General features: G+C 34.1%; 1 long non-coding RNA gene across 1 annotated transcript in view; it reads left to right on the forward strand.

The window, feature by feature from the left end:
- Positions 1 to 208: 208 nt before the first annotated feature.
- Positions 209 to 21,172, forward strand: part of LOC138915373 (uncharacterized) — a 64,017-nt gene continuing 43,053 nt past the window's right edge. The window contains exon 1 of the long non-coding RNA XR_011421228.1: positions 209 to 466. This is a non-coding gene — a long non-coding RNA (uncharacterized lncRNA). The remainder of the gene's footprint in view (positions 467 to 21,172) is intronic.

Genomic DNA, 21,172 nt, shown 5'->3' on the forward strand with positions numbered 1-21,172 from the left:
GTGTCCTTACATAATGGAAGGGGTGAGAGATCTCTCTGAGGTCTCTTTTTTAATAGCATTATTGCCATTCATCAGGGCCCAAACCTCGTTAACTAATCACCTCCCAAAGGCCCCACCTCCCAAAACCATCACAATGCAGACTAGGTTTCTGCGTATGAATTTTGGGGAAATAGACATTCCATTAATAGCATCAGCTCCCGAGAATCTAGAGCATAGAGCATTCTGTCTGTGTTCTGAGATAAGTGAGACAGAAGCCAGTTCTTCTAGCAGACTGCTGAAAAGCTGAAATGTTGAACGCACGCTTTACTCTTCTTTTTCTCCTTGAGAGAGAGGCCACTGAGCTGTCTCAGCCTCTGCTTGCTGTACTGCACATCCTCAGGAGCTGCAGCACACCACTGGGCTTGTTTGTTCTCAGTGTCCCCTAGGCATCTAGAGTATGCTGGATCCCATCAGTGCTCTGAGACAGGTAAGACAGAAGCCAATCGCTTAGGCAGCCTCCCTGAAAAGTCAAAACGTTGGGCATGTGGTCCAATCTTTTCTTTTCCTTCCCAGGGAGAAGCTGGGAGCTGGGAATTTCCTCCCAGTTATGTAGTGCTGTGCCAATAGCTGCACTATGGTGAAAGGGTGCCACAAATTTTTCTACCAGCTTTGATGTGGCTGGTTTCATGCTTGCCTTGGGTGCAAGAGCCTCTTAACTGGTATTTAGACTTCTCTCAAAGGAAATTTTTCCATGTATTATTGTTGGTTCAGTGCTTCGTTGGGAGAAAGGAGGGTGCTGGCCTTCTTATTCCACTATCTTTCTCTCCTTCTAATTACTTTAATATGAGAAAACCTTAATATCTTTCTGGTAAACCTTACAAAATTTAAATTGATGAGAATATATATTATTAAGAAAAAAACAGAAATTTGATAGTATAACGCACATTTTAATATCCTTTTTGTTTAATTTTAATAAAGATTGCAGTCTTTTGCTTATGTCAAGTCTAGAAATTTAAGTAATCTTATTTACAACATATGTATATTGTAATGTGTGTGTCTGTGTGTGAATGCATCAAATCCAATTTTAAATATTACTGTATAAATATAACTTATAGCAATAGAAAATTAGCCATGCAGTTACACAGCTTATAATATTAAAAACTATATTATAATGAATGTTAGTTTGCATTTGGTGATTTTTATTTTATTTTTATAGTAATTTTAGAAAGAGTGTTCACCTAATGGGCATATGAAATGTAACAACGTTGACTATGAACCCTAAACTGACTTTTCATAGAGAATTTTGTTTTAAAATTTGAAACTCTGTCATACAACTTTAAGTGGTGTTTTAGCTATAATAGTATCCAAACAAGGGAAGATTAAAGGACACTATTAAATGTAAAAAAAAAAAATCCTAGAAAAAGAATACCTGCTTTTCCAATTATGTGAACCATTAACCATAAAACCACTGAGGCTTTAAAGCTATAAAAAATTGGGAGGGAAATGTATGAAAAAATATTGAAAACCAACAAATATTTCTAAGTTGAATATAAATTTAAAATACTGCAGAGAAAACTAGCTCAAGCTGATGAGTGAAAAATCAAGGGGAAATTCTTGCCTCTCCAGTTCTGTCACATTATCTAAAGATTTATGTGGTCTGAGTTATCATTCCTTAGAAAGACAATAGAACAGGATTATTTCCTCATGATTTCTGGCAAAGAAAGACTCTGCAAAGATTGATCCTATAATATCTAGTGACAGGAGTGTGGCTTCATAAATTTCCTTCTATTGGCATATTTTTGCTAAAGATGCAGCTAAAATGTTAGAACAGACTATGCCAAAAATACGTTATATAAATCATAAGCTTAGGTGAATTTAATGTCCCCGAAACTCATCTATGCCCCTCAAAGAATATCTTTATTGAAGCAAGTGAAACTAATATCTATTGCTGTAGAATTCAGATACAAATTTTGGCAATAAGTAATCAGATTAGAAGTGTAGAACTACATATGTTGGCATGATTACTCTTACTGGGGGGACAAATCAATTAATAGCAGAATTTTAGTTAAGAAGAAAAGAGGAGGAAAAGAGAAACCAATGGTACATTCCAATATGTCAATCAAGATTGTGATCTAAAGTCATTTGATAAACTAAAAAGCAAAAACCCTGCTTCAGGTAGAAATAATATATCATCATTTGCCTCAGTTATGTAGATAATTTAAGTGAAAGTAGACAATGTGATCAAAACATTCTAGATAACAGCTTTAGTTTTCCATTTCACCTTTTTATTTTGGAAATATTTTATGCGCTACATATATTATTAGGGGAGAAGCTGGAATCAGGGCCCCCAGTACTGAGTCAAGAGAATACAGTGAAGCTGTTAAAGATAGTAAGCCATAGAGAAGTATTAACCATTTAGGTAAAAATGTCTTCTATGATTGTCCCATCAAATTTGCAGAAATTATGGTGTAGCTGAGGTTGATTTTATCTGCCTGTCTATCTAATTTTCTCCACCAACATGTTTAACTGTTAAATAAGGGGCAGAATTAAACTTCAATTAAGTTTTACATAATTTCTTGAGATATGTTTCATAGATCCATCAGATATAAACAAATACACATTTACTTTCTGGTGTATTAAAATATTCTAAGGACCCTAGAGCATTGAACGAGTGAAGATATTTATGAGAAAGACAAATATGATTTCTGGCAACATTTCATTTTATTGCATAAAATGAAGTATGAAAATCTTTTTTTTGGTAAGGAAGATTGCCCCTGAGCTAACATCTGTGCCAATCTTCCTCTATTTTATGTGTGGGACACTGCCACAGCATGGCTTGATGAGTGGTCTGTAGGTCTGCATCTGGGGTCCAAACCCCCAAACCCCAGCTCGCCGAAACAGAGTGTGTGAACTCAACCACTATGCCACTATGCCAGCCCCTACAAAGATATTTTTAATCATAATTTAGTGGTTAAAAATATCTTCCCTGTCCTACAAAGTAAGATATGTTTAATTTAACTGTAACGGAAGCTATACAGGTATATGAAAATAAGTGAAACCTCAAGTGACAGAATTATAGATTCCATTCAAGTGGAAAGTGGAAAATTATTCTAAACCTAGCAACACTGTGGAAGGCCCAATGGTGCCAATGAAATAATGTGGAAACAAATGAAAAAAAATGAGCAGATTTGTAGCATTTTATGCAATGAGAGTAGATATGCAAGATCGTGACAGTAATTTAGGCTGAGATATTTGCATAAAATCTTTAAAGTTCATAGAGCAGAAAAGACAGAGAATTGTGAAGAATTAAAGTATTTCCAAAGTAGAAAATAAAGTAAAATCTCACTTTCCATCCACTCCGTGCCTGCATTTATGTAGCTAAGTGCTGCTAAAGACTAACGAAAAAGCATACTGAGTCTTAATTTAAATTTCTGTCCTTTAAATTTAAGTCTATAGTCCTGCCCAACAACCCCTTGTCTAGTCCAGTTCTTTTACCCCTTCTTCTGTCCCCAAACCTTCAACCTCTCCTTCCCCCTCCTGGCACTCAGCTCATGATATTGCTTCCTCCTTCAAAGAGAAAACACAAGCAATCAGAACAGAAAAGCCACAAAATCCCCAAATTGTATCTATTTACTTAATTGCATTTTGGACTATATATTCTGGTGAGTTTCTCTGTTCCCATCTAAGACCATTAGAATTCATCATTTCTTGTTTACTCAAACGCTTCGCTTCTTCGCACACATCACTCCAAAAATTCTCCTTTGTTTATTTTGCATCTTCAAATATTTCCTTTCTAGTGATTCCTTACTATCAGGATACAAATTATATAGAATATCAATTATAATACTAGTTAAACTAATATTTTCTTATGTGTCACACCAGATGTTCTTGCCCTCATCAGTCTCAGAATTTTGGATATTTTTTCCCACTTCAGCCACCTCAGGGTTCACAAACTCTGCATGGACTCCAACCAACTTCATCTTCTGCGTTACAGAATGCACTACTTCCCTCTCACCCCAGGCTGTCCCTTTTTATGCAGAAGTTTGGGACACTATAAGATACTCTGGGTGCTAAGCACCCACAACCCAGAAATGCAGAGGAATTAACACCTTGCAAAACATTTTGCTAACAGAGAAAAGGAACTAGCAGATAAAATCTTTCTTACTCTCCTGACCAGAAAGCCCTGAAACATAATAATTCATTCGGCTTCGGGAGAGGCAATACCATGAGCTCCAGCTATGAGTCGTGTTTGATATCAAGAGGTGGTCAAGTCAACCCCCAGCCCCATTTTCCTCCTTCCTCGCTCAGTTCTGATTTTCCTCACTTTCTGGGATTATTCTCTCTAGTAAAGTAATAGCACATATAACTTTATATCTAACTCAGCCCTGGGAAACCAACATGCTCAATTTTAGTCCTTAATAAACACACACACACACGTGCACACACAGCTTTATTAATCTGACCTCATTTGTTTGCATTCATAGATAAATGTCTTAAAATATATTTTTTTAATACTCTCTATCTACATTTCCTCCCTCTCCATCCTCTCTTTCTCATTCCTCATATCTCCCTGGATCCTGCACCCAAATTGCTCTGACAAGGTCGCCAGTGACCTCCATGTTGTTAAGTCAAATAGACAACCAGTTCTTACCTTTACCATATTTCATCACATCACTTCCTAGAAACACTTCACTCCACTGGCTTCGAGGAAACAATGGTTTTCTGATTTTCCTCTTCTTTCTTTTTCAGTTACCATGACTGGTTTCTTATCCTCTCCTGGAATGTTCCAGGATGTGAGTCCTTTGCCTTATTCTCTTTCCTATTTACACTTAGTTAGTGATCTCATCTTGCCTTGTGGCTTTGAATATCAGAGAGCTGCAAACTCTCAAATTCATATCTAGCACACGATCATCTCTTGTCTTCTTGATTGTAACTTATCGCCTCCTTGAGATCACTATTTAGATATCTAATCATCTCAAAATTAAAGTAATCGAAACTGAACTTCTAATTTTTCATTTTAAACCTGTCTCTCTCTCTTCTCCAACAAAATCCATAGAAACTCCAGCTTTCCTGTTACTCAGGCCAAATCTGGAACCACCTTTGGCTCTTCTCTTCTACACACCATGTCCAGTCTGTCAACTAATTCTTTTAATTCTACATGTGAAATATATATACATATTTTTACCTCTTTCTGTTTTCTCCACTACTACCACACCAAACCATGTCATCATTTAGCTTCTCCTGGATTATTTCAATGGCTGCTAGTTATACCAACTATCATCCTTCTGTTCCTACTATTTCCCTCCTATAGTTTATTCTTAACAGACTGTGTTTTCTTAATTTTTATTCTTTCAAAATTTCATGTCATGTCACTGAACAGCAAACTCTCCAAAATCTTCCCATCTCACTCAGAGTGAAAGCCCAAGTGCTCTTTATTCTCCTGAGGCCTTGTTTGATCTGGTCCCTCCTTTCCTGCTCTTCTTCCCATTCATTGCTCACTCTTCTCCAGTCAACTGACTGTCCATGGAAACTTCTAGACATTCTTTTGTTTCCTGTTTCCTCTGCCTAGAGTGTTCTTCCTGAGATATCCAACTGCTTGCCCCATACCTTCTTCAGGTCTCGACTAACTCATCTTTTCAAAACGGCCTAAACTGAACACCTTATTGAAAATTTCGAAACTCTCACCCCTGTACTTCATGTCCTCTTACCCTGCCTTATTTTTTCTGTAACATATCACCATCCAATATGGTGACTTATCATTAATTTCTTTATTTGGTGTTTTTCCCACTGGGATGAAAATTTTATCATGGTACAGATGTTTGACTGTTTTCGTCACTGCTATGTCCCTAGTGATATAAATGGGCCTGCCATAACTATTTCTTGAATAATTTATTGAATAATTATTAAATTAAATATTGAATAATATTTATTGAATAATTTATTCAGAAGGTAGAATTTATTTTATATTTCAAAATAAAATGATTAGTGAAACATAGGCCTCATAAAATCAAATGATATGTACTCTTCAAATGAAAATCAATGGTACTGTTTTATTAAGATTATGTGTTTGAAGATCTTGCACTTCTGATTCTTATCCACGTTAAAGCTGTAGCTTTGGGAGGTTGTATTTTTTTAAGGTTATAAGAAGAGCTCTTCTCAAAAATTGATCTTTTTAAAATGATAGAATTTTGCCAACATTTTATGAGTTTCATATTGTATCTAAAAAAAGTGGAGATGTGTAGAAATAAAAATCTGGACTATAATTAAAATAAACTACTGAAGATAAAGATGATGAAATTATCTTTGACAGTGTAACTGTTACATGAAAGCTATTATTTTAAAATATGTGTATGTAAAAAGACAAAGCTATTCAAAATGCAGGATTAAAAAAATTCCAAATAGCATGAAAATTAAATATTCCAAAAATAGAATTTCTATGGAATATTAGCCCTTAAGATCTGATGGAATTCTGTGATTAAATGAGGCTTGCTTACATGTTTTAGGAAATTCAGAAATATATACTTCTTTGCAAACAAATATTAAATCAAAGATGTACTGGCTGTTAAAAGAACAGTCGAGCTTGAACTAGACCTACTAAATCAACCAAAGTCAGATAGACCTGGAATTGTCTTTGACCCATTTACAGTTCTGCCTTACTTGTGTGAAATCAGTAAGTTCCTATCTTTTCTTTGTTTTGTGTTTGTAAACTTCGCTGTGGGTGGTTGTCCTGGAGGCAGACATTAACGTGGTCAAGAGGACTTAAGAAGAGCAATTTATTTCTTAGTCACATTTAATAAGTAGCAAAGTGGAATATGAAACTTAGCTTGCCTTATTATCAATGTTTTAATACTTAAATGTATGTATGTATTTAATTTGAGCCTTAATGAAAATTGAAAAACTAGCTTAAAGTCTTTCCATGTGCCTTTTATACAGATCCCGATGTTAACTTTTTATTAATTTGCTTTGTCTGTCTTTGTGTCTATTACTGTCTTTGTTTCTATCTCTATCTACTCTCCACCCAGACGCTCTTTTTCCCTTTACTGTTTGAGATTAAGTTGTATATATGATGAGCCTTTATCCCTAAATACTTCAATGTGTGTTTATAAAATCTATGATATTCTCTTATAGAACCACAAAATAATTATCAAAATCAGGAAATTAATATTTACATAAAGCTATTGTCTAAGCAATATACTTTATTCAAATGTCAATATTTCTCTCACTAAAAAAAAAATTTGTTTTCCTTGTCTGTGCTCCAGTCCACTCATTTGTTGCATTTAGTTGTCATGTCTCTTTAATATCATTTAATCTGGAACAGTTTCTCAGTTTTTCTATTAATTTAGTTTTTCTTTCTTTAATGACCTTGACATTTTTGAAGAGTAAAGGCCATTTATTTTGTAGAATATCCCTCAATTTGGATTTGTCTGATATTTTCTCATTATTAGATTCAGATCATGCATTTCTGGCAGAAAAACCACAAAAGCGACACTGGGTCCTTTTAAGTGCACCATGCAAAAGGCACAAGACAATCAATAGTTATTGAGCAAGGCCACATTTGCACTTTGCAAAACATGACTTTCTTCCTGTATTCCAAAAGCATATTTGTTCATTTTCACTTAAGGAAACATATTTATAGAGTCTCAACCACCATGTGCCAAGCAGAAAGTATGTAATAAAGTGTTATAAAAGTTCCAGAAGTGGTGGTCAAATGTTAGTATAACTGAGGAAAATCCCACAGGAGTAGTGGAACTTTAACAGGACCCTGAGTTATGGAAGGATGAAGAGTAGAATGATAAAGGACATTCCAGACAAGGAAACCTGGAAAAATGGAATTCATCACCATACAAAATTGGTTAACTATGCCCGGTTCATTCTGAAATCTTATGAAGTGGCTGTGGTACATGTGAAATCAATTTTTCATCACTCAAACTGTAAACCACAATTAATAAAACTATCCTCAGCAGAGATTAATTTTCAGAAATCCAGGATGTCTTTTGATGTTCATAATAGTATACAAAGTCTGAAGAATAATATTTTTCCTTGGTCCAACCATCCAAAACAGACTAGAGGTTCAGTATTTTGCTTCCATATACTTAAATATGTTTGACTCCATTTAGCTACCATGCATTGTTGTCGCTGTTGTGGCTTATTTATTTGTTTGTTAATCAGTGGAGGCTCATCAACTCTGAATTATCTGCCAACTGAGCTTATCTGATCCTTATTTCTGATGCAAGAGGCCATTCTTCATTCTAGATCAGCCCTTACATAAATCAAAACACATATATAGAGCAAGTAACTGCTTTAACATTCCATTAATTTAAGTATTCAAGGACTTGAGAATATAGATCTGGCTAAGAAGCATATTGTACGTTCAAAATTTGGTAATGTTCTTAACAGCAAGCGTCTCCTTTTTTATGGTATAATTATCTGATTATTCCTGAAGCTTGCAAAAAAAGAGCCAAACAATCCTGCAATTAGGGTACAATTGTGCCTGAAATCTTAGAAGTTCAAAGCCAGAACATTGCAACTTACAACTTATAACTACCACAATGGGTACGTCCCATATGCATTTGGTTTCTGTATAGCACATTACTCTATCCCATAAGAGATATGTGAGCTGCAGCTGATATGCATAGCTCAGTAATGAAGGTTAAACAAAAAAAAGAAAAAAAAGGAAAGTTACTCTCTTCTAAAGCATAAGTTACAAAATCACAAAGGTGAAAAGGTTTGGAGGTATTTAATTTCCTTTTCTGCCTTGAAAAAAAGCATAGGAAATAGAGCAAACACTAGATACATTTTATTAATCACATAGTCCAAGTCAATTCATTGCATACATAGGAATGTGAAATGTCAGGTTCAATTAAACGAGCGCCAGTAAAGTAAACCATTTCACCACATGAGCATATTTAAATCATAACACAGTCGGCTAAGTGCTCTAAACATTCAAATAAGCATATGTGGCTACTTGACTCTTTAATTATTGAAATAGAGACATTGACTTCCATGTGTGATGATGCAAACAGACCACGTCTTCTTATAAATGTTTATTCCTGGATTTTGGCTTGTAATATATTTTTTAAAGTGGTGTTTTATAGCAAAGAGTAGTGGGATTTCTTCATATAGTAACAAAACCCAGTTTTTCAGATGCTTCAGCTGGTGAAGGATGTTGAATCAGTAATTAGCACACATTTAGAAACAACATATGCTTCAGTATTTAAGCAAATGAAAAATTAACTGTTTAGCTCAAGACAGACATCTCAGGAAGGTCTTCATATCCATTATTATTGTAAATATATGCATACACATCATAGGTATAAAGAGTTAACTTTTGTCATAAATAACAGGAATATGCAACACTGGTTGAGCGCCAGCTTTCTACTAGACAATGTAACCAGCCTTTTACAAACAGTTCTAATCGTCCTCTAAATCCTGCAGAGTCAACATTAGTGTTCCCATGTTACAGGTGAAGAACCTTTTTTGGACAGGTTAAATTACTTGCCTAATGTTGTTTAATTAAGAATATGGTTCAATAGGGGGTTTCAGGTTAGATACGTTGAATTTCATAACCACTGTAATTATTCTAGTGTTAAACATAGAATCAGTCATTTAGGTGACATTTCATGGAGATTTTTTTCACATACTTAAATTTTATTTTGTTTATCCTATAAGATAATTTTATTATATAAGATTTGTAATTTTATTTACATTTAAAAATATTTATTCTGATGATAAAATAAAGATACACCCACTGAAGAAAATTTTTTTCTTTCTTTTTTTTTTTCTCTGAGGAAGATTCACCCTGAGCTAACATCCATGCCAATCTTCCTCTATTTTTTGATATGTGGGCCACCACAACAGCATGGCCGCTAGCAGAGCAGTGTAGGTCTGCGCCCAAGAACTGAACCCAGGCTGATGAAATGGAGGGCACTAAACTTAATCAGTAGGCCACTGGGACTGGCTCTGAAGAAAAATATTTAAAAAGTAAAAGGAAAAACAACAAATTTCTACAATCCTATAACACAGATGTAAACACTGATAGGAACATATTTGTATATTTCTTGCTAGTCTGCCAAAAGGGCATTTATCTGTATAACACACAATTGTATACACTGTAATCTAACAACGCAAACATTTATCAAGTACCTATTATGTACCACTGCCTCAAGATAAAGAGGTGAATTGATAGAAAAATGCTTGATTTCTTATTGCATAGACATGCACATATACGTATTTACTTATTTTAGACACTATCAGATATAAAACTGTGTTCAACTTTTACTTTCCATGATATCGAGCAGTTTTTCAAGTTCAACCATTATCAGACATAATTTTTAATAAATGTTATAAAGTAAGTGGATACATCATGATGTTTGCAAAATCTGGGTTCAAATTTTAACTTTGCCACACTCTGTATTCCCTTGAGCTAGTGACCTAACTTCTTTAATAGCCGTGCCTTCAAATTTCAAATGAAAATAAAAATTAGTACATATTAATAGGACTCAGGGAGAATTCATTTTTATACTTTATGTAATAAAACTATCTTTAAATTATACTTTTATTATTATACACTCATTTTATTATATCATAGTCAGCTGATATGGTCTATGAAATGCCTGGGAACCCATCTGCCCATATTAGCAATTGGTCCACTTGTTTTATTCTGACAGCCTTCACATACTTCCAATAAAATATCAAAGAATCAGTGGGCTTATCAGGCGTGAAGGCTTAGGACCTGTTCTGAAGCACCACAGACAGAAAAAGAAAATCTGACCAGACGCTTAATCCCGCTGCTGAGAACTAGTCGATGCAATCCTGGATGGTGCTGCCTATTGCTGGAGCAATATCCGTCTGATTCATTTCCCTGCTCAAGCTGAAAGGTGCTCCACATCCAAGATGCCGTCCTTCAGGCCACAAACACACATAGCCTTCATTCCCAAGCACAAGTCCCCCTACCGAAAGGGGACTTCAAATTTCTGCTGCACCGAGCCAAAATCAGTTTCCCCAATATCATCTAAGCCTTGGATTTTCACTCAAGTCACCCGACCAGTCCCTTTTCTTTATGGTGAGTTCTTATTTAAAGATAACTCAGTGTTGTTTCTTGTCCGTGTAACATAGAGTAGCTCATCTTAGATGCTCACAGATGCTCTAAAAACATGGACCTATACAGGAGCACGATCAGGATCTCTCTGTTCTCTCAGGCTGCTCCTCACGTTCAGTGCGAGAGTGAAGAAAACCCAGACGTCGTCTGCTTCCCAGTTTTGGCTGAAATGTCCTCTCTCCCACCTCACTCTGTTATTTTCTTCCCTCTCCTCCCACTCAAGGCACGTAGCATAAAATTCTCAATAAAGATGGCTTTTAACAGGCAGGAATAGAGATTGCTTTTAAGCAGCTTTTGCTTTTAATCTGGTTTTCCCTGAGGCAAAGGAAAACAAAAGTCTGGCTTTTTGATTGGGGGGAGAAACAGTAGAAAGTCCTAGTACAATATATATTAAAATATAAACTTATATTTTAATAGATTATCCTTCTATACTGATTTTGTTGGACCTCAGTGTTCTGATGTAATGTATATCTAGTAAGAAGAAAAATTTCATATCCTTTGTATACATGAATTTATTAAGAGGTAGTTGGTTTATGGAAAGGTGAGTATAATCTCTGATGTGCTATTTTACAATAATGTCTGGAGATCTTTGTAAAAAAAGTCTTCTTAATTCTTCTATTTATAGTTACCCATCTAAAAAAGTTTAGCGGTTGAATTTAATACTTAGCAATTATGCTGGCCAAGCAATATGTAGGCAAGTATTTTAAGCAGTTATGTCTCTGCCAATTCTGTGCTGCAATTTTCAACCCTACTATTCTTGATATTATATAAACTGTAGAGGGAATCGGTTATGTAAACAGACTTTTTCAGAGCTAAAATGAAAACTTGTGATTTACTTAAATCTTACTTGTCCAGACTATTCTCTGAAATCAATAAATTTTATAAATCTACACTATATTGAATTGGTTTGGAGAATAATGGGAATTGCACATTATGTTTTTATAATAATTTCCATTTATTGAAATGTACAACATGACTGGTAAAGTGTTTAATGTTGTACATACATCATCTCATTTAATTCCTGCAACAACATTGTGAAATAAAGATTAGCATTAGACTCTTTTTGCGGTTGAGAATTCTGAAGGTTAGAAAGATTAAGTAATTTACTGAAGACCACTTGACCAACAAACGGCTGAAGAATATAAGCCTATTTTTTTAACAAACTGTGATGTATCTTGTGCAAAGATGGCTGCCCCAAATTTCTCCCTTTCCTGTATGAATATGCTGCTCCTCCTACAGAGATTGATTCTATTTCCCATCTCCTTGGATCTTGGCTGTCTCTGTGATTTATTTTGACCAATTTAGTATGTTGGAAGTGATGTTTTCTGCCAATTCCAGGCCTAAACCTAAGAGGTCTGCCAGCTTACACTTTGTTAATCTTGGACAACAACTGTCATGTAAAGAAGCCCAACTACCTTGCTAGTGAGAGAAACATGGAGAGAACGATGCCTTGGAAGAATGAGTGTCTACGAAAGCAAAGAGAAATAGGTCCAGCCAACCCTTGGCATTATAGCCGTCTTATCTGAGAGACCAGCCTTATGCATGAAGCCATGTGGATCCTCCATGCTTGGTTTAGCTGTCTCAACCAAATCACATAAAGGAGAGGACCAGATGGCTCTGCCAAATTGCAAAATTATGAAAAAAATATGTAGCAGTTGAGTTTTAAGCACTAAATTTTAGGTTTGTTAGGCAGCAAGAGATAACTGAACCACCAATATAAATTACAACTTCTTTGCTAATAAACTCTTTTATTGCATTTATTATTTATTATAAAACAAATCTCTTAATGTTTACTTAATTTAAGCAAATTATTTGGTATTAGCGTTTCACAGATGGCAAGAAAAAGTCATGATACAAATGTGAGCAAGAAACTGAGTGAAGAGTAAAATCCTTTGTTTTTATCTATATTTTCTGCTACTAAAACTCTCCTCATTAGCATTCTTAGTGTTTAAATATTCACAGTCACCATAAAAAATTGTCCAAAGAAAATCATCTCTGGTAATACCACTGTTAAAAGCATCCTTTTAGTTGACTCCATGTTCCTAAGGAAACTATTCACATTTATTAAAACCTACAATGTGGCTGGTAATGTGTTTTAGGTTGTATATACCTCAGTGATGTTCTTAATGAAAATATTAAGGATACTTAAAATATGTTTAAAATCTGATATGAATTTAAAATAGTTTATATATTTGAGACATTATTATGAAATACACAGATATACTCTTTTAGATTAATTAGGAAATTGTCCACCAATCTCTATTAATTTTACATTTAAAAATTCTCTAGCTAAAAGCAATTTGCATATAAATCGTAATTCCATCTCATATATCACAAGAATTTACAAATTCTTTCCAACAAAAATGGTATTTTAAAAAATATTTAAAACACCAAACATTTCAAGATGGACAATAAGTGTTAGTTTCCTTTCTTTTGCTGATATTACTTGGGGGCAAGTATGAAAAATTTGAAACATAGTTTATGAACGTGGGGATTGTTAAATAAATTATGCTACACAGCAAGACGAAGTGCTATGAAACCATTTAAAACTTTACCCACATTCTAGGTAAGAGATACTAAGAGATACTAGGTCAAAAAGTATCTCATAAAGCAATATGTAATAAAATCTCATTTGTTAAAATAGTTGCATGTATAAATATACAATTCTAAATTTTTACAACTGTAATGTTTGAAAATTATGTAATAAATGAGTTTTACTTATACATGCGAGGAAAAAAGAAGGAACATGGACACTGGAATCAAAAGACCTAGATACAAACTCTGACTTTACGACTTAGTAACTCTGTATGATTTCCAGCAATAGCCTAACATCTGGATCTGTTTCCTCATCTGTAAAATGGGAAGAGCCATATTTACCTTAAAAATTATGATAGAAGTCTAAGAGTACCTGATGATGCTCAGTAAATGGCAATAGTTCAAATTACTATAAATGCGAGCACAAGTCAGATCCTGGACACTCGTCTCCATCTACCAGCTCTGTGCTGCCCTGTCAGAGGAATGGTTTTCCGTTCCTTTCCAGTGGGTCTGGGTTTCTACAGGATGTTCTTGGCATTACCCAAAAGTCTGAACCAAATTTCAGTGAAAATGTAACAATTGTTAAAAATCCCTAATATACTCGTGGCTCAATTAAATGGGAGTGAAGTTTCGGGGCACCTGCTCATGGAATGTTTTCCTCAGAGTGGAGTTTGCTCAAGAACACCATCTGAGTGATGATGTGGTCATGGTGAGCATTTATTGGAAGAGTTTTTGTTTGATTTGTATACTTGATAAACGTTACCTTTATTGAGATGAAATACTTACCTTTACAGTGAAGAAAAAGTAATTGATTATAAGTAGAAAACTGAAGGACTGTTTGATGTGAATGTCACAAGAGTGATCAGGTTTAAGGAAAAAAAAAATCACTGTAACGAACACCAAATGATTCACATTGACCGGAACTACTGAAGAAATAGAAAAACAGCAGTGTGGCCAAAACACTCACATAAGGTCATTCAGTGACAGAAAACAAAATAACACAAAAGGGAGATTCTTATTATTAACTTTTGGGATTTATATATTATAACTGAAGTTCGGAGTGGATTTCATGCAGTGAAATTTGACAAAATAGTTCTTATAACACAGGCCAAGTTCTAATGCTATTTTGAAAAAATATGCAATGTAGGAAAAAGATGCTTCTTCGAATATTTATTACAATGTGAAGACATTACTCTTATTAGTTATAATTAGAGAAACTTAGAATATGAAAGTGAAGTGTCTTCTTCAAAGTAGATTAGTTTGTATTTGAGGGAAAATCACATCCATTGGATGGGAAAGCATCTGAACCCCAGTACTATCGGCACTGACATCGTTGTATTTGATAGCTACACGGGCATTCTTCTGTGCACTGTAATGAGATGATTTTGTACAATTTTTTAAATAGATATCTGCTCATTTTGACATATGAATCTAAAGATTTCATTTATGTTAAAATTCTGATTTCTCTGGGTTTTCATGTGTATGTTGCCTTTGTTACAGTGATGAAAGCAAATATAAAGAAAATATACCACTCTGTAAAAATGTTTGCCATATGCACACACGATTACAAAAGGAGAAAAATCACGTACTTAAGTTATTCTCGTACATGATTTATTCCTTTGTTTTTCAATATTCCTAAATAAACATTTAGCAAGTGTTTACTATGTGCTAAGTATGTGGCGTGGTTATATGGATAAGTTAGTTAACAGGAAAAATATGAGCTCTGAACAAAATGCAAAAGTGATGTCAAGAAATCCAGGGGCCTCTAGGTTTATTACATAGCTGTTTTTGAAATGTTTCCACATAGTCACTGCAAGTTACATAAACTAAAATTAACTCACAGATAATTGGGCATTCTATAAAATAAGTCAAATAATGCTATTTATAGTAAATATAAGAAAGGTTCGTATAAACTTTCCACTTTTTAATTTGAAATTATATAGACAGCAACTACAAAACTATAATTTTATGTTAAAATAATGGGCTATCTCAAGAGCAGCAGCTACACTCAATATTTAACTGGGGCCCGTTCGATAAGATAGGTAGATTTCAGTTTTGATATTGATATATCAATAAAGGAATGCCATTAGCTAAATCTCTCTCTCTCTCTCGGTCAAGAACATGGATAAACTACAGGACATCTTGCTGTATTTTTTATACATTCGACTCTGACAGTGTTTGTTGATTGTAAATGTTACATGCTTACTAATACAGCAATGACATCATTTGAATTCAACTCTTAAAACAAAATGCATTCAACTACTTGGAAATAAGGAGCGAGTTTTCAACAGTAATAACATCTGGGCTTTCTGGAAAAAAATGATATTGCATAATTGATTAATTCATAATATTACACGATACTTTTAAAACAGTATTTTTCTACCAAAAAAGTTAAGCTATACACTGGCTGAGAAAATCATCACTTCTCTCTATATTAAACGCTTACAAGAACAAACAAGAATTTTGGTTCTATTAATTTTTTTTAAAAAATCCTATTTCTCCTATAGGATCAAAAGCTAAAAAGCTTTTGGCTCAGGTTAATTGAAGATTAAGCAGAAAGTGTCAGATAAGCTGTTTAAAAAATGAGTTAACATTTGCAGCTACCTTCTTGAATGAATCACAATGATTTGTTAATGAGCACACACATAAAAAACAGAAATTAAGTGGACACTAAGCCGGAAAAAAAAATCATCTTTCTATAACCCCTCATTTCAATTTAGTACTCACAAAGCCTTCTCATCTTTTTTATTGTTGATTGACTTATTAATGTATAAATGTTATAAAATCATTTCACAAGTTTACTGACAAATAAGTGCAGGGACACTTGCCAAAGTCTGAATCACTGATCTGTGCAATATTCCGTTTGGGAAAAACAAAAACATCTCTCTACTGAAAAATCAGTGTTTGAAAACAGTTGTTACACTTTTCAGATTCAGAGCAATCAGAGTTTTCTGTAATTATTAGTGGCCAAAACTACATTTTGTTTTCTGAGCACTGTTTCACGTACTGCTGAAAGCAAGTAAATAATATATCACATTCTATTTAAATGTCTCTTTAAGATTTATACATTTTTTGATTTAAATCTATTTAGGATGCATTATAAATGTTATGCTACTCTAGAAACCTTTAAATACATGTGTAGGGAAAGGTGCAAATTGAGAAGCAATTTTAAATGGGATGCAGTAGAAACAAGGAATAACGTTACTGTCTTCCATTCTAATTAGCAAAGAAAGGCTACTGTCTGCTCCATCTACTGTCTCCACACTTGACGGTGCTGTGGTCATAACTCATCAAGCACTGGGATCCAGGAAATTTGTTAGACTTCAAAAATGAAAAGACCTGCATAATTTTTATTTCTTAAATAAAACAAAGTCTGATTTAGAATACAGATGTTTCTGTCTTTGATGTTTGAATGTTCTGGGTAAGCATATTAATGAGACTCAGCTGTATTAGTTTAGCTCAGGTAGATTGGAGTTTTATGATCTTGTGAAGTTGAAAGAATAATTGTGTTTTTTTTATAAATGCTTTTTGTGGGTCATCCCAAAACAAAAAATCTTTAAAGCATAGGTTTTCCTTTCTCATATGGCATACTCTTTTGAACCAGAGGACTAAGAATATTGACAATATTTAGTAAACCTGCATCAGGGGGAACTTTCTTGTTGAAGAGGAGTTTGCTGGTTACACTTAAGTGGCTCAGAAAATTTTAAACAAGAAGAATAGTAGACATATTTTCCATGGTTGGCCTTTTTCCATGCAATGGGGTGTGTTTTTTAAAACACATTCTTGGCCTTTATCGAAAAACCACAGATAGCTATAATTTGGGTAGCTTTTACAGATAATTTATGACTTTTGCACTCAACTTAATGGCTCATAAAAAACTCAAACCAGCAGTGTTAGGACATTGCTTTAGCAGTCAAAAGGATTCTGCAGCCTGAGAGGGTATTTAGAAGGGGACTTCCATGTCAAATGGAAATGTTGAATTGTACTTAGAACGTTTGTTTCTTGATACAAATATTATCTGTTTCAAAGTTACACCCTGGCTACTCTAATTCTTGCCAATAAGGTTGAGAATTCTACAAAACAAAATCAATACCGTTTCTGACTACCTCCTCTTTTTAATATGCTCATATTGGATAATTCAAATTATCAAGTTAGAAAACTACCTCAAATCTGCTTGTCACAATTTACTGCAGCTAAAGTGAATGGATATATTTCAGCCAGGGCAACAGATGCCTATGATTTTTTTCCATGGGTCTTGAAAGTTACCGTCACCTGCTGCTGTTTGTGATGAAACCCCACAGGAAATGAATGCCAAAGGTACAAGATGAAAGAGAAAGTAATTTTCGGGGAGGAGAGTAAGAGTAATTTTGCACTGTGAGGTGAAAGGGTGAGAAACCAAAAGACGTGTGAGGAATTACTTATGAAACTGGAAATGAAGGTAAAAGTTAGAGGCAAAGGAAACAAATATAGGAAAGAGAAAAAGAAGAAAATACTTAGAGCCACAGAGAAAGATATAGGAACTATAGATTGAAATACACATTGAAAAGGTGCTATTTAGAAATAAAGTCATTGTTACATACATAGAAAAATCACAAACCTAATAAAATATCATATACAAACTCTATATATGCTTGATGGGTGAAAACATTAACAGACATATTCTTAGGCCTTTCCTCTTACTCTCCACCATTACGGATAATTCTATCCATTTTTTTTTTTTCTTTTTCTGGTCTTTTTTTGTGAAGAATCAAGGAAATGTGCAGTGAGGAAGAGCAGGAGATGCAAATCTATAATTATTATTGGAAAGGAGAGAAAACTACAAAGAGAAGATTATATATAATATATATATATATGAGAAAACTACAAAACACTGTGGGCTGAGTTGAGAAGTGGAAGGGGTATGGGTGGTTACTGGGTAATAGATAGGCAGGAAAAGGAGGTATGAAGTGGAGACATTATTGCTATGTATTTTCAACTGGGAGACATCAGAAGATATGTTTAAACATGTTTCAATAAGCTGGTTGTTGTTGAAACTATGTTTATTTCAACGTAGCACTGTTTTAGCACTGGGACACTATATGGGTTTATGTGAAATGCACACCAACAAAATAGAGGGTTTGTTCTGACTGAAAATCATTGTTAACAAACCTTTTTATCACCGCTGATGAACAAACATATTCACCACTGCTTGTCAGTATGAACTGCATAAGTCAGCCTCTTTCTCTTCTTCTGGATACCATCCCACAAGCAAAAAGAATAATGGGGGCAAATCTCTGATAACTCCAATTTGCATTAATTCAGGAGAAAGATATATGCTCTAAGGACCATCTAAGTGAGTCAAAATTAGTAGAGATGAGAAAATAGCTGCTCACAATGAAACATAAAAACGAAAAGTGGAGAGTGGCAATATGGTTCAATAGTAGTAGCTCTAAGAGCGTGAAAACAATATTGCAATTCCTAAGAAAAAAAGACTCCCCCTTGAAGTCTGAAAGTCATGTATGCTGATTGATAAGGGGTACAGTCTCTGGGATGAAAATGCCACATGATAGTAGGTTTTCTGAAGCCAGTTGTGTCCATAGAAGCAGAAGATTCAAGACTATACAAGTGATGATGAAAGTGAGCCCTGTTAGTAGAGAGCAGTGTTTCTCCATACAAAAAGAAGAAAGGCCTTCAGGAAGAACTTAGAAATGTACAGAAAAATAAAGCACACTAATGAGTAACATATACAGAACAAGCACACCATTTGTATTAGTTTTCTATTGCAGCATAACAAATTTCCATAAACCTAGCAACTTAGAAGAAATCTATTATCTTACAGTTTCCATTCTCAGCAGTATGGGCCTGGCTTAACTAGACAGCACCAGACTGAAATCAGGTATGAACCAGGGATGCAGTCTCATTTAAGGCTTAGGGTCCTCATCCAAGGCCATTCAGGTTTTGCAGAATTCATTCCCTTGCAGCTGTGGTCCTCAGTTCCCCATTATCCTTCTGGCTGTAGGCTGGAAGTTACTTTCAGCTCCTAGAAACTGGACTCAGGTCCCAGACATATTCCCCAACATCACAGCGTACTTCAAAGCCAGCAAAAGGATATCTCTCACGGAGCAGCCCAGTCCAACTATTAAAGACTTACCTGTTAGGTCAGGTCATCCCATGTTAGTCTCTCTTTCAGTTAACTCAAAATCAACTGATTAGGAACTTTGGTTATACCTGCAAATCCCTTCATCTTAGCCACGTATTATTGCTTAGAGGTATGACAGAGGTTCCGTCTGCACTCGAGAGAAGTTTACAAGGGCGTGGACCATTTAGGCCTTTGTAGAATTCCATCTTCTACCCTATTTATGAAAGATACTACAATAAAAAGTAAAAAAATAAAAAAGTAGTAAAATACAAGAACATAAGACTTTTACTAGAAAAAGTTCTTACTCTGAAGCAGATGAAAATTACGACCAAACATTTTGCAATGAATTTTTAAAAATATTAATTCAGCAATCATTTCTATGAATAAAGCCTATAAAGGGATAAAAGATGAAACATGAGCTGCCAAATCTCAGCTATAAAAGGAGAGGGAAAAAACACCTTTTACAGATAGGAAGATAAAAGAGAAAGGACACAAGGGAAAAACAGATATTGTGTAAAGCAAGGTAAAGGACTATAGCATAGAAATGAAAGAAATGAAAAAATATACAAAATTAAAGAAAATATAAAGATGATATAAAAAGAGAAAAATGATGACTAAAACAAATAAGATCCACTGTTCGTGTCATGGAACCCCACCCTCTTAGGAAAAAATAAAAACCTAAAGAAAGAGACTAAATATTTTAAAACATATCATTTCTAAAAATGAGAAATAAATATATGAGAATTTTAGCGTAACAGAAAAAGAGCAAATACAAAAATTTTAATTGATGGAAAAGTACTCAAAAATTATAAGAAACATTTAGTTCATCTCTTTTAAACTACATTTGAAAATTTGAACGATATGGATAATTTCCTAGGAAAATATAATTTATAAAAACTGTGTAAACTCAGTAATTTCCATATAAAATATAAAAAAAAGTTATTATGGAGCAATCTCACCTGAAATGAATAAGGCCATATATTTCCAAAGAATTGTTATTAAGCCATTAAATAAAAATAATTGTAATGCTTTCAAAATAATTTCAGAACCAAAATGCATGGAAAATTTCAAGTTCTTTCTATGAAGTAATATATTTATAAAGCCTCGTGAAGAGAATGAGGTATAAAAACTACAAGACCATCACCCTAGAAGTTTAACAAAGTGGCAAAATTCAACATCCATACGTGAAAGAAAAACATGTACTAAAACAATAGTAGATAAAAAGTTCCTTAATATGATTAAAATGTAGTTCTATCAGTCCCAAACCCATTATCAAATTTAGAGGAGTTATACTAAATGTATCCCACTAGTGTTGGAAAAATATGAGTGTCTAGTATTTATCACCATTTAAAAAATTAACAAAATCCAGATATTATACGTGATTACACAAAGTTTAAAATCTTGTATATGGAAAAAAATAATAATTAAAACAACATAAGTAA

The sequence above is a fragment of the Equus caballus genome, chromosome 9 (genome assembly GCF_041296265.1).
Source record: "Equus caballus isolate H_3958 breed thoroughbred chromosome 9, TB-T2T, whole genome shotgun sequence".
Classification (NCBI taxonomy): domain Eukaryota; kingdom Metazoa; phylum Chordata; class Mammalia; order Perissodactyla; family Equidae; genus Equus; species Equus caballus.